This window comes from Xyrauchen texanus, chromosome 35, assembly GCF_025860055.1.
Source record: "Xyrauchen texanus isolate HMW12.3.18 chromosome 35, RBS_HiC_50CHRs, whole genome shotgun sequence".
Classification (NCBI taxonomy): Eukaryota; Metazoa; Chordata; class Actinopteri; order Cypriniformes; family Catostomidae; genus Xyrauchen; species Xyrauchen texanus.
In genome coordinates this window covers 22246423-22259440 of record NC_068310.1, presented here as the reverse complement: position 1 = coordinate 22259440, position 13018 = coordinate 22246423, and the positions used below count along the sequence as shown (strand labels likewise).

Genomic DNA, 13018 nt, shown 5'->3' with positions numbered 1-13018 from the left:
GAGATTGGGTTGGTGAAATCACAGATCAGATCCATTTAGATTGAGACTTTTGCATAAGTCACCTGCTTTCCAGATATTTGCTTCTGAGAAAAAGACACCAGTAATCTCACATCTCAAGAGTTTCAGTCTCAGACTGTGTTCAAATATGCCAAGACCCAAGATACCAAAGTCTGCAAGTAAATGTTTATGTTAATGCTTCCATTTAAAATGAACTCTGATATTTCTCATCAGATATTTCTTCCACCAACATTATTATTAATTATCTGCTCTATGCTATATCTGTTACGAATGGAGGCAGACGAGGAGAGCGGATCTAAATGCAAACTTTATTAACTTAGACAATCAGTAAACACAAAGGAAAATCCTCAATGGGGAAAAGAACATAACACTGAACACACGATGAAAACAAAGCTGAGAACTCGGGCAGGGAACACCAACCAGGCATGACAACATTAAACGATCGACAGCGACTGAACAAACAGACAGGGTTTAAATACGTAGACAGAGGACAAAGGGGCCAATGAACAAACAGAACTCAAACAAGATAACAAGGGGATAAACAGAAACCAATGGCAAATAAACGAGGGCAGGTGAAAACAATGAACTGAGAACACGAACGCTAACAGGGAGACTGTGGAGCTACACAAGGGACAAAAGTGAAAACTACGGAATAACAAAAGTGACAAAAATGGTAACCAAAGGGGCAACAGTGAAACATGACGAGGTAACCCTAACAATATCTATCATTTTACAGCTCTCTATAATCTTACTGTTTTCTCTTTTGTCTCTTTTATTTCTTCTGAGGAATTTAAGGATAAACATCTGAGACAAAGTTACTTAATGACTTAATACTTCTGACTTTAATTTCTTTTCAGTAAAATGTTCTTCTGGTAAGGTTAATGTGGCACCAGACTGTACATTAATTTTAAGTTCTAAATGGAAACTTTATTTACAAAAAAATTCAGTTTTTTCTTTTTTCGTCTTTTTCTTTTCTTTAAGTTGAACTAGATGAAGCTATGCTGATTTATTAAAAGTCAGGAGGCGACAGGTGTTCTGTTAATGACTTCTCTCTAATCCCACCCACCAAAACTGAAAAAGAATCTCCATAGCCTTGGGCTCTTTTTCCTTTTTCCGTCTCTCTCTCTCTCTCTCTCTACGTTATGATTGCTGCGCGTTCCTACGCTGTGCAGCCTGCAGGAGGAGTTGGGGTTTGGTTGGTACATGTCAAGGTGCTGAAGTATGCAACGTGGACAGTGGCCCTTTCACCATATTAATAACGGACTCCATGTGCCTCCTCACCTGCAGGAGCAATCCAGAACAGTCTATTACACAAGAACCACATTCTTAAATGGCATAGATAACTGTCATAAATTGACATTAATATGTTTTTCCCTCTAAATACAATAATTTATCAGTACCAATGTAATAAAAGGATATGATCTGGCCATTTCTCAGTCCTTCATAAGTGAATAAATTAGGTGTTTGAAGCATATCGGAGTGAGTTTGAGCATGCCTTCTCAGCTACTTGCTTTCTTCAAACTGATACTTAATTATACACATGCGCATGCACACACTCGCATGAAGGGGTATTAGTATACAGTCTCATTCCCACCCTTCTTATTCCCCTCTCTATCTCACTAATAACACCACCCCCCAATCCACTTGCAAAATCCTGCTGTTGACACACAGGAATCCAGACCCACGCACACTCTTTCTCCCTCATCGGCAGGAAGAACTCTTGGAAGCAGACGACAGCTTGTGCCTCTCTCTCTGTCAGGAAGTATAAATAAAACCATAAATAAGTGGAACTGGGAGCCAGAGACATGTCTATCTTCGTTTGTTGCAGGAGAGAGAGAGAGAGAGAGAGAGAGAGAGAGAGAGAGAGAGAGAGAGATGAAGGAGAAATTGCATATTTAAGGAGCTAGGACAGTCAGAAGTTCTTTTTTTTCTGTTTCAGCTGTTTTTTCGAGTGACTGATAAGGAGATTGAAAAGAGCCTTTGGATCATCTGATCTCAAGTCGCAGTGTTTGACTGAGTTAAAGTGCAGCTGAGTGTAAACTAAGTAACCCAGAGGAACACAAGGTGGTCATGGACACTATACCACATTTGCCACAATCTTGAATGGCTTGGATTTGCACATTGGTGTTGGAGCTTGTACAGCCTGCAGTCCAATGATACCAATGAGGTAAATATAAATCTATGGAGATCTGTTGCATATAGACTGATAACATCAGATTGTTTTGGGGAAAAGTTTTATTTTTGACTTTATATAAGGAAGCATTATACAGTAAATGCAATTAAATACATTAAAATTAGTTAAATGTGGAAATAATAGTTTTTGGGTTTTCAAAATAAGAAGTTCAGATTTTAAGATTTTGCACAGTTTCGATATGATCAAATTTAAGCAAATTTGTGACTTTGACCAGGAAATGGAAAGTTTTAGGAATTTAAAATTTTACAACAAGGACATTTTATGACATAGAATAAATAATAAATATTCTACACTCTTTCTAGGTCACCAATTGAGCATATTTATGATACTGAGCATGATAGCCCAGATTATAGACCGATTTCCTTGTTTTCATTGAAGCTCACAAGATTCTTTCTAAAACATTATCAAATCATGTTTGGATAGCATGGATCATTAAGTTTTGCTTGTGGAGACCATGCTAATGCAAGTGCATGCTGTCATTAAAGCAAAAAGGACACATTTTAATATCTAAATTTTAGATTAGATATTAAAATGTGAAAGCATTTTCACTAGTTTGACCCCACTGTATGATTCATTGGTTATTAGCTTATAAAAAGCTGTTTTATTTAGCTTACAGTAACTTTTGAACATTGTTAAATGCTGCCAACAACTAAATTCTGACTACTTCATCTTTACTATGTGACACGTAATGTAGACTAAGGTCATTTCAATCTGTCTTATGGGGTTTTCACATTTTAGTACCAGGTAGCTGTAGTTTGCTTGAACTTGTGCATTGAGTAAATGTTTTGCCTTGCACATCTGATATTCATCACCTGCCTAGACAAAGCTCATGATAGGTTTGGGATATAGTCCAGTTCATAAAATTCTGGAAAAGCAAGCAACAACACTTCCCTGCAGCCCTGCTAACAGACACAATCAGATCCAAATATGCCAGTGCTACCAAGCGCATACAAGCTACTTAATCTTGCATGCATCATAGTGCAATAGATCTGGCAGGATATGAGCCCAGAATATGCTACAGCTGCAGGGAGCAGAGATGGTAAGTGTGTATGTGCGAGCTGCTGCTGTTGATGTGTGTGGCAGGTGAGTGCTTGTCAAAGAGGCTGTAAAAGAACTCTACGTAAAATTGGTCTGTGCTTGCCAACAATTGAACCACTGCTCCCAGTGGCCAAAACTGGAAGTGTTGTTGAATAGATGGGACTGTGTCAGCTCGTTTCCAGCAGAAATGGCCACAGAGTGGTGTCATAAATGAGTTGTAAAGCGAAGTATTTTTAGTTGTAAGTGATATAATACAGTAAGCAGCAATGCATATTTTTTTCGACATAGGCCTATAGCATAATCAAAAACCCAACCCTAAACCTAACCAGCAATAGGGAAAAACATATACTTAATGTCCTTAAATATTTACATTTTTCCGCACCAAAAGCGATTGTATCGCTTTAAAAGATGTTCATTTGACAGCTGGTGTATCAGTGATGTGTATGCTGAATGTTTGTGATTTTTGGAGCTTCAAAAGAGAAATCTCCATTCACTTGCATTTGAAGGACCTGCTGAGCTAAGATATTTTGCTATTTTTCTTCAAACGTGTTCTGGTGAAGAAAGAAAGTCATACACACCTGGGATATCATGAGGGTGAGTAAGTAATGAGAGAATTTTCATTTTTAGGTGAACTATCCCTTTAATTATGTGAAACGATTACTTCCTGGATTCCTCAGGACTCCAATGTCTCCACTGAAACTTGTGTATTGTGCTATTAGTGGCGCCACAGGAAAAGGGAATTGCTTTTGAATTGATGCAAAGATGACTGGTGGGAGATGACACTTGGCTGAATGGGGTCAATGTCATGGTACCAGTACATTCAGTAGCAACATGTTGACTTTTCATGTTTCATAATGAAAATTAATATTGAAAGCTCTGACTTTTGATTGCAGACTTTGGTATCTTGGCAAATCTGAGCACAGTTTTTGACATTGTTGAGATCACTTCTGACACTGTAAAAAATACATGTGAGATTACTGGAGTCTGAGAAGCAGACTTCAGCAAAATCTCAAAATTGCTCTCCATTTAATTCCTTGTGCTGTCTAGGAGAAACAGTTAACAGAGTTATTAACGGGATCTCATTTGTAATTTATTATTCTAATGGCAAGTTATGAATAGCGCAATGTGGCATTCAGAGTTCTTAAACCAGTTGAGACAGATAGAACATTTAAGTGATATTAAACAGAAGATCTGTCTACCTGATGACTTACTCATCTTGTCACAAGTTTGGAGGCCTTGCTGTTCTGCCCAGCTCAAAATTCATACGATTGAAAGCTGTTGTGTTATTTGGATGTGTTGGTTAATTTTCGTGTCTTTGTGTCTTAAGTTCATATATTTGCTTATTTTAGTATCATGTGGAGCATGTTTTTGTTTTCTGAGTGGGAGGATTTGATGTCTTTTTTATGACCTAGCACCTTTCTGATGTAAGGCTTTATGTTCTCTCCACTGCTGTGTGGGCAATGGCAATTATTCTAACTGACTCAAGACTCAAAACAGTGGAAACCATTCCTTAAACATAAAGGAGAATTGTGTCATTTTTACAATGTTAAAGTACTTGATCCTGTCGCAAATTAATATGCAGAAAAAGAAACAACTAGAAGTAAGCCATTAAAAAATTATATTCTCAAAGTTTAAATACTGTGGCACTGTGGTACTATCAAAAGCCAGACACAGAAACATTGGCTTAACCAACAGTGTGAGTTTGGGGTGGGGTATAGTGATTTATTTCAACGAATGGCAGACAGAATGAATGTTTGAGGAACCTGTCTGAAAAAAGTCTTTTTTTATTTTTATTTTTTTAATTTTTTTTGCTATGAGCACTTTTCATAGCCTGTGCACTGTGCACACAAAATGATTTTCTAGACAAGTATTTTTGTCTTGTTTTCCTGTCAAATTATCTAAACTTTCTTAAAACATGATATATTTACTTGTCAAGCAAAATGGGATAAGATATTAAGTCTTGTTTTAAGATAAATCTGACTAAATTTTGTGAACTTTTGACTCAAAACAAGAAAAAAAAAATGTGCCAATGGGGTAAGCAAAATAAACTCGATTTCTCTTTAAATTAAGTTTATTTTGCTTACCCCATTGGCAGATTTTTTTTTTCTTGTTTTGAGTTAAATCTCAACTCTGTAGAGCCATACAATAAAAGCTCATAAAAGCATCATAACAGTGTTTTAATCCATGTATTCAGAAGCAATATGATAGGTGTGTTAATCTTGCAAACTTGTAAATGATTATATATATTTTTGCATTTTGTATTATTTTGTGTAAATGAATAACATTGTTCTTTGTTCTTTTATATTATAAAAGTGTTATTTTATATTACCCTGACATTAGCCTATAAAAAAAGAAAAGAAAATGCAAGTCACAACTGCAGCAATGAGGTTTCAAATAGCTGCTAATGGAATACCAGTTCATTTGGCATCTTTGTCTCTTCTGACTTCCATAATCCTCTGCTTTCAATTTAGTCCTCTATTGTAAAGTCGTAAAAATGTAACAGTGGCCTTTTTTCTTTTGCTGTTGGTGCAAATGGAAATGCAAAAAAATACAAATAAAATAGTAAATACAAATAAATACTTATTATTTGCAGTGGCCTCCCTTTCACTGCTATAGTTTGCATCCATGTTTCAAACCCAGAAATGTGAGAACTATTTTCTTTTTGGTAATGCTAGCAGTGCAGAAATAACACGAATCTCATTTAAACTAGCTTCATAATGTCTGAGTTTAGGTAGCTACTTGTAGTGTAATATGCCATGGGATTGTTCATCTACCTGGAAATTGAGTATGCTTTTAACCTCAAATAAAACCAATATCATTCTCATAGCTCACAAATGAATGACCACTTGAGGATATGTGGACAGACAAAGACGTATCACATCCCAATAAAATCTCCCTTATTCATCTTTATTCGTATTCATCCTCCTCCTCTATAGAACCAGAAACCATTGTGTGTAATTGGTGCGTCATACAGTACCATTGGAAGTGTAAGAGATATCCTTTTAGTAACAGTGATTATCCCACACAATTATGGTCCTGCCTGAATGGAGTGAGATCAGGTGGTTTTCATACACCCAGAGTGGGTGGACCTTGTTGACCAGATGAATTGTTTGTGAAACTCTTGCCCTTCTCTTTATCCAATACTCAACCAGAAGATTGACACCTGTAAGAGTCATCTAATACAAGCACACGTTTCAATGTCTTCATCGATCTTTGGTAACAGGAGTGAACTTTCAATGCTGCAGGATGTGTTTTAGCATGAATGAAACAGACATGGTGTAGCTTGGTGGTGCTTTGCTTTAGTTAACACTGTTTGCAGATATGAATATCAGAGAGACAGCGGGGGTGGCCAGACCCATGGAATGTCTATCGTTATCCTCCAGCTCGGCCGTGCCAGCCTGTGTTTTTGCTGAATGTGTTTGGTTGACTCATTGCATGCTCATACTGTATATACAGATAGAGATAAGAACTGATAGTGGAGGAAGCACAAGATGTTTGGTAACAAATACAAGTGAACAAACAGGCATGTTTATGTGTTTTTTTTTTGAGGCAATGTCTTGGTCTTCATCAGCCAAGCTTTTCTTTATGTCCTACTCCTTGAATCCACTAAAAAAACATTACAATGTTTTTAACTTTTTTTTATTTTTTATTACTTTCTTTTTTGGACATGTACCACAATCATACAATGGTATTATTATGTCAATATCATGTTTTTTTTTGGATATGTACCACAGCATAACCACGTTATTTTGGAAATTGTACAATGGTAATACCAATATAATACCATTTTTTTTGTACATACCACAACATTACCATGTTTTTTGGACATTATACCATGGTAACACCATGTTTTTGGATATGTATGATAACATTACCATGTTATTTTTGTACTTGGAAATCATGGTAATACTGTGGTTTCTAAAAAAGATACTATGATATTACCATGTCTTTGGACATGTTATCATGGTAATACCATTGTTTTTTGGGTGTACCACAACATCATCATGTTACTATGTTATTATTGACACGGTACCATGGTAATACAATAGTTTCTTTAACATCTTGCATTCTGTAATATTACCATTCTTTTAGATATTTTCCCATGGTAATACCATTGTTTATTGGACATACCTCAATATTAACATGTTATCTAGTTTGAGAAATAGACGCCTCACATGTCCTCAGCTGACAGCTTCATTGAATTCTACCTGCTCAACACCAGTTTCATGTACAACAGTAAAGAGAAGTCTCAGGGCTGCAGGCCTCATGGGAAAAATTGCAAAGAAACAACACTTTTGAAACAGAAAAACAAAAAGAAAAGGTGGGCTAAAAAACACAGACATTGGACAACAGATAATTGAAAAAGAGTGTTATGGATCTTAATCCCATTGAGCTTTTGTGGGATCAGCTAGACTGTAAGGTGCATGAGAAGTGCCTGACAAGACATCTATGGCAAGTGCTACAGGAAGCGTGGGGTGAAATGTCACCTGAGTATCTGGACAAACTGACAGCTAGATGCCAAGGATTGTTTTTTCAAATTGTAATCGTAATTTTTCACATTATTAATGTCCTGACTATACATTGTGATCAGTTAAATGCCACTTTGGTGAATAAAAGTACCAATTTATTTCCATAAGAGCAAAATATGTACATTATTCCAAACTTTTGGCCGCCAACATAGTTTTTTAGGATATGGTATAAACAATTGTTATTTGTGTCTTTTGACTGAAGTCTAATACACAACTTTGCTGAGACTTCTTACTGATTTACAGTTCACTTTTCCCCATAAAGTTTAAAACCTGCATTTGGAGCACCTGCCCCATCACATGTCAGTTAGAGACAGAGGGTTAAATTAGTATCTGCACCTACATGTACCAGAACTGCAGTATGGGGAAAAAGGACGCCATGCCACTCCCAGAAAAACTCCATCCCTTTCAGTCTCTCTGCGTGCAAAATGTTCTGTCCTCAGTTACCCTCATTTAGCTTGCTGAATTCAGGTTAACAGGAACACTCGGGGTGGATGGGGGATCCAGATGCTCAGGCCCCTCTTCTAAAGCCCTTCACTCAACTCTGTTAGTACGGCTGGCCTTAAAGGTCTTGCAAGGGCTGAAAAAACAGCAAAGTTCACTTGCAGAATGAACATATGGTGACGGAAGAGGTTTGGGAAGCAATAAGAACAGGCCTTGTTTGTGTGACTACATGCTATTAGGGCTTTCCCCAATGGTCAGCCCAGCAGCACAGATAGGATGAAGCCACACAAACAGGGTCTGTTCTTGTTGCATGATTGGGAAAGACGAGACTCTTTGTTTGTTCTCGGCTACAACTTACTGGGCAATTTAAGTGGAATGACAGAAGCACAGTTATTTGGGGAATGTGGAAAGTGTCTACATGTGTCAAAGATCTATTATTGCGAGTGGGGGTCATCCATGATAATGAACTTGCTTTCCTGCAGCACTCAGAAGGCTTTAAGTTTAACCATTTTATTGTGGTCTCTTTTTTGCATTTGACTTTGGGATAGGAGTCCCGAGGTTGAGACATGGAAACAAATAGAATAATATAAGCATAGACCAGCAGACCTAACTAAAGCAGCCTAATTGTGAGTTGATGGATAAATTAGGTGTATGCCTGGCTAAATAGATGAGTCTTTTGTCTAGACTTAAACTCAGTGAGTGTGTCTGCGTTCCGTACAGTGTTAGGGAGACTATTGCGTAGTTTAGGAGCTAAATAGGAAAAGGGTCAACCATCTTTTGTGGATTTTGATATTCTAGGACCTATTAACAGGCCAGAGTTTTTTGATCGTAATGAACGTGATGGAACATAGTGTGGTAGAAGGTCACTTAAGTACTGTGGAGCTAGACCATTGTAGTTTGTTTTAGAGTAATGAAATTTATTTAAAGGGTTAGTTCACCTAAAAATGAAAACTGACTCATTATTTACTCACCCTCGTGCCATCCCAGATGTGTGTGACTTTCTTCTGCAGAACAGAAATTAAGATTTTTAGAAGAATATCTCAGTGAATGGGTGATAAATTATCATATCGTGTCTGAACACATGGATTTCACGACTGGAGTCATGTGGATTACTTTTATGCTCCCTTTATGTGGATTTTGGAGCTTAACATGTTTGGTACCCATTCACTTGCATTATATGGACTGAGATTTTCTTCTAAAAATCTTCATTTGTTTTTAGAAGAAGAAATTCATACACATCTAGGTTGGCATGAGGGTGAGTAAATGATGAGAGAATTTTCATTTTTGGGTGAACTATCCCTTTAAGTGTTTGTTAGGGTTGATCTTGTTGTTTTTGCACCTAGTGTTCATTTTACATTGAAAATGCTGCAATAAATACAACCAAAGTCACAAAAAATTATATATAAAATATAAATAATAATAATTTAGCAAAAATTAAGGTAGAGTAACATGTTATACTAACAAGCACTATTTTTTCACTACATTACTTCAAAAAAGTTTTTGGAAGTAAAGGGTTTAAACATGTAGAAACATTAGATCACCTGGCAATCTATAACATGCTTTTAAATGCTATTAAATGCTTTTAATGTTTATAAAAATATGTGTCAAGCTCTCATTAAGTATGCTCATTCAAATATGTGTCAATATGAATGTGTGGATGAGTGTTGTTGTTTTGTGTATTTGAGTATGCATGCACATGATTGTGTTTGTCTATGAAAACTGATCCTGTGAAAGCTAAGCCCTACAGGTATGTGTAAAAGGCCTTTCTCTGGCTCCACTTTGTGCACACCTGTTTAGCGCTGCAGCCTGCAGGCTTTTTCAGGCACTCAGTTGGCTTGGACCCATCAAATAATGTGAATAAAATAATCTGCGTGAGTTTATTACATGGATTTAAAACTCCTGAATACAGTCTCTCAGAGAAAATCTTGAGTAATACTAGCACCGCAGGTATTATTTGGTCTCATGAATTTTTGGAATTTCAAATGCTTCTTTTGTGTGCGTGTGTGTGTGTAAAATGTAAAGTTGATGTGTGTCATTTTTTTCAATGTCAAAATTAGGGCTACCGATTTAACACATTAAAGAAATATTCTGGGTTCAAAACAAGGTAAGCTCAATTGACAGCATCTGTTAATATTGATTACCACAAAAATGTACTTGTTCCTCCTTTTCTTTAAAAAAGCAAAAATCTGGGTTAGAGTGAGGCGCTTACAATAGAAGTGAATGTGGCCAAACCATATACATTAAAATACTCACTGTTTTAAAATTATAATTACAAGACATAAACGATATGTGTGTTAACATGATTTTAGTGTGACAAAATCACATACTAACCTTTTCAGTGCAAAATTGTAAAAAAGTAATGCTGTAAACCCTAAAACGACCGTAAAGACGATAACTTTAGAGCTCAAATAATAAACAAGTTTTAACAGACAAATTAATGTAAGTGCTTTTATAAAATTATAAGCTTTACATTTCTGCCTTTTAAACCCTCAAAAAATTCGCACCATTCACTTCCATTGTAAGCGTCTCACTGTATCCTCGATTTTTGCTTTTTATAAAGAAAAGGAGAGATAAGTCATAATTATCATGCCACAAACGCTGTCCTTTGAGCCTAACTTGTATTGTTCCCAGAATATTCCGGAACACGTCCTGTGAGACATTGACAAACTCATTTGCAGAATGGATTGCTGTCTAGAGTAGGCCAATAATGTGCATCTGTTTAATGATATGGATATAAAAGAAGCAATTAATAGACTTCTAAAGCCACTTTTTGTATTGTCTATTCTGTATTGTCTATTGTATTGCTTTAGTCGGTTACTTACCCATTATCGGAATTATTGTAATTATATTATATTATAATTATTATATAGTAAATTATCTTTAATTTTGGGATTTTTTTTTTTAATTATTGATTTATAAAATACATTTAATGAATGTAAGTAATAAATTGTACATTTTAACATATTCGACTGACAGCCTAGTTAAAATGCTTTCTCCAAGCTTTGTATGCAGAATTTATTATAATTAAGCCTTTAGGTTAATTCCCCTGAAAAAGTGGAAACACTGTGGCTCTGTGGTATTATTAAAGCATTGCTCTGTTTGTTTGAGCATCCCAAACTGTCTGAAAAAGCAACATTCACTCAAACAGTGGTGTGAATTTATGGTGGGGTTATCTATTTGACCAACCATGGCTCATTATTTTTGCAATTCCATTTGGTGATATTAGTGGCACAAAAATGACAGACTTTACCTTTAAATTGTACAGATGTTAGTTTAGTATTGCAAACTGTGATTTTGATTTTAGTAAATGTAATGAGCCACAATTTTGAAATAATAATTTTGCAAGAAGTTAATTTGTGAACTCATTTTTAACAGGTTTCTAAACTTTAGACTATATATTAAAATGATTATATTTGCATGTAGTAACAAATATATGACAAATATTGTGCAGCCTGCAGCACGGTCAGTCTCACGTTGAAAGCAGCGTACCTGATCTTATTTCAAAACAAGCAGCTCTGAGTGACTAGTCTTTACCTGTCCATATAATAAAGGAAGAGGGAGGGGGAGAATTTGCAGGCTTGGTTCACCTGCCGAGCAGAGAGTGAAAGAAAACAATAAGCTGAGTCTAAATGAATGTGAATAAAGTGGGAAAAGTAGGTCATCGTTTCAATGTGAAGCAAATTTAAAGGCACTTGAACTGACTGAGCAGTATGAATAAAGGAAACATAAGCAGGACTATGTGAAGGGTCTGCATAGTGCAGTCATGCAGTAAATGGTAAATACTGATACTGTGTTCTGACAAAAGGATAATAAATGTCTTTATTATTAAATACTATCATTTCCATTCTAAAGAAGATTTTTGTTTCTAAGAAGACTCCTTAGAAACAACTTCGACCTTCAGAAAAGTTGCTTGTGAATATTTTCTGATACATAGATCCGTTAATTCATTTCAAGGCTTTGTTGGAACTTCTATTATTTATTATTACAAAGTAATTAGTTACTGTAACCCAATTACTTTTTAGTAAAAAGTAGTACTGTATATCATATTACCTTTAAAGTTCTTATAAACATATTACACTTACTGACTTTCGATTAAGTTACTGTAAGTACATTACTTGGGTTACACATACTGTATTTTCTAAATAATATTGTTTATGTAGAATATATTAAAAAATATGAATTATGTTCATATGTACAACCTATGATTTATGTGTATGTTTGCATTTCTATGACAGCTAAAATCTGTCATAGAAATGCATTTGATGAAAACAAAACGTTTCTGTGAAATTTGTTTTAGAAATCAACTTAACAGTTAATTAGTAAAGTTAGTTATAAATTAATCAATGAAGATATCTTATAGCATTTTTAGATAAGTAATCTGTAATGGATTACTTCAAGTAGTTTCCCAATACTGGCTGATAAGCAAAAGGCAAACTGTCAACCTAGAATGCAGCAAACAGAGACAAGCGGAGTGATACAAATAGGAAAGTGTCCTAAAATTGTTATTCTAAATATCAGCACTCATGGAAATAACACTACTTGTCTTATTAGATTAGAGGATTGGAAATTACTAATTTAGAATTAGGCAATAATCTGTCAACGTTTACGATTAATTTTGCAAATTTCAAACCCCCAAAGAGATTTAAAAGCACTAATACTTTTAGTGACACAAAACAAGCCTGTAGTCAAAGCTAAGTGGACTAACAATAAACAATGTGATTGTAAAGATGCACCATTCTGTATATTTGTGTACATTTTCAGATCAATTACACATTAAACTGCAGCATTTAATAATAGT

General features: G+C 35.5%; 1 protein-coding gene across 1 annotated transcript in view; it reads left to right on the top strand.

The window, feature by feature from the left end:
- The first annotated feature begins 1714 nt into the window (after positions 1-1714).
- LOC127628804 (rho guanine nucleotide exchange factor 19-like) overlaps positions 1715-13018 on the top strand; it is a 40901-nt gene continuing 29597 nt past the window's right edge. The window contains exon 1 of the mRNA XM_052105710.1: positions 1715-2185. The gene's annotated coding sequence lies outside the window, so the exon portion shown is untranslated. The remainder of the gene's footprint in view (positions 2186-13018) is intronic.